General features: G+C 36.2%; 1 non-coding gene across 1 annotated transcript; it reads right to left on the bottom strand.

Annotated features, from left to right (window-relative positions):
* Window positions 1-313: 313 nt before the first annotated feature.
* On the bottom strand, window positions 314-420 carry LOC121220488 (small nucleolar RNA R71). The gene has a single exon (XR_005917690.1). It is a non-coding gene; the product is annotated as a small nucleolar RNA R71 (small nucleolar RNA).
* Window positions 421-2190: the final 1770 nt, after the last annotated feature.

Genomic DNA, 2190 nt, shown 5'->3' with positions numbered 1-2190 from the left:
CTGCTATGCCGACCATCATGGTAAATAATTTTGAGACCAAATCGATCATGATGCAGATGATACATAATAATCTGCAATTTAGAGGGACAATGACGGAGGACCCAAATTAAAATCTAAAATCGTTCCTCCAACTTTGTGATACTTTTAAATTTAACGAGGTCACCGATGATGTTATTCATCTTCAGTTGTCCCCTTCTCCTTAATAGATAATGCTTTCTCTTGGTTATATTCATAAGCACCAGGATCCATCACAACATGGAATGAACTTGTAGAGGAGTTTCTACACAAGTTCTTTCCTATTAGCAAGATGGTCCAACTCAGGAGGGAGATTGCAACATTTAAACAACTAGAAGGAGAAAGTTTTCATGAAGTTTGGGAACGGTTTAAGATGTTGGTTCAAAGATACCCTAACCATGGTCTGTCCGACTGGTTACGATTGCAGATGTTCTACAATAGGTTGGATGCAAACACAAGATCAAGACTAGACGGAGCCGCACGAGTAGCCTGATGAACTTAACATACGAGGATGATTATGATCTAATAGAAAACATGGCAATGAGTTCCTACCAATGGCCAAATGAATGATCTACTTATGGTAAGAGATTGTCCGTAGTGAAAGTTGTTTAGGCGGAAGACAAATACCAACAAATCTTGGATAGACTCAACTAGATTGAATCAACATTTAGTAGATCTTCAATATACGATGGAGATAGACCTATAGGTCAGTATCTTGAGAACCCACCCAAGAACATGAACTACATCAGGAATAGGGGTGGAAATCCGTATTCGAATACTTATAATCTCGGCTGGAAAGATCACTCGAATCTAAGATGGGCCGGCAATCAAGGAGGAGGTAATAGTTTTAACCCTGTTAAACAAAATTTTGCTTATCAACCTCCATATCTGTACAAACCTCAGGAAAGGGACAACCTAAGTGACCATACTATATGTGGTCAAAGACTGGATCAAATTAAGGAAGAGATGCAGTCAATGCGAATTAAAATGAAACAGGTGCAATCGAAGTGCACCTAGTAAACAAAGACATTGACAAAATTCGTAGATCAAATGAGCCAATTGATGAGTATGATGAGAGAGATCAAAAGGAAAATTGGCACAGAGATCCCATGCAACACTGAGAACAATCCTCGGAGAGAAAGGAAGGAGCATGTAAAAGCAATATAGCACTCCGTTCATGTAAAGTATTGAGTAGCCCAAGAAACCCAAATTAAGAGGAGGATGAGGAGGATGCCCACAATCCTCAATAAGAAACCCCTCGAAATGAACATGTTGAACCATAACTAGAAAGGTAGCCGAGTCGACAAATGAGCCGATAGCTAAGCCGAATAGAGAACTTATACTTACTAAGGTACCATTCTCCTCATGATTAAAGGACAAACGAAAGCGGGATGAAGCAGAATTTGTAATTTTTCTAAACTTATTCAAGTCGTTGAATGCTAACTTACCTCTGATAGAATTAATTTAAAATTTTCCTAAATACGCTAAATACTTAAAGAAAATCATGGCTAGGCGTAGGAAAATTAAAACATGAGAGCAAGTTAATGTAGACATATCTTATAGTGAAATAATATCTTAACAAATACCACCAAAATTGAAAGACTTGAGGAGTTTCATAATTCCAATAGGGATAAGGGACATTAACTTTAGTAAGGCCTTTTGTGATCTAGGAGCCAGTATAAAGTTCATGCCCTTATCATTATATAATAAACTCAGGTTAGGGGAGCTTAAAAATATACGTATCACACTAGAGGTATCCATGGGGCTGGGTCGAGTGGGATTCGAGACGAGCCCAACCAAAATTTTAGGCCCGTTTGCTAGGCTTAGGCTCGACCCAGCCCAAAAAATGTGCCTAAAATTTTTCCCAAGCCCAACCCGGATAAAAATGCTAAAACTTGGGCCCAACCCACCCGTATTAAATTTTTCATATTTTTTTAATAATATATAATACATCAAAAATACTAAAAACGTTAAAATAAATGTTCCCTAAAAAATTGAAAATAAATTAAAAATATATGTATACTTAAATAACATTAAGATAAGTGTAACTTAACAAGAAAATACCTCTAAAATAGTAATAAAATTAACAATAAAACAAGATTTATACAATATCCAAATAATAACAAAAAAGTAGCAATATAATTGTGAAATGGTAGCAAAATAATGAAAAACCAA

Source organism: Gossypium hirsutum, chromosome D08 (genome assembly GCF_007990345.1).
Source record: "Gossypium hirsutum isolate 1008001.06 chromosome D08, Gossypium_hirsutum_v2.1, whole genome shotgun sequence".
In the NCBI taxonomy this organism is placed as follows: Eukaryota; Viridiplantae; Streptophyta; class Magnoliopsida; order Malvales; family Malvaceae; genus Gossypium; species Gossypium hirsutum.
This window is presented reverse-complemented; position numbering and strand designations above follow the sequence as displayed.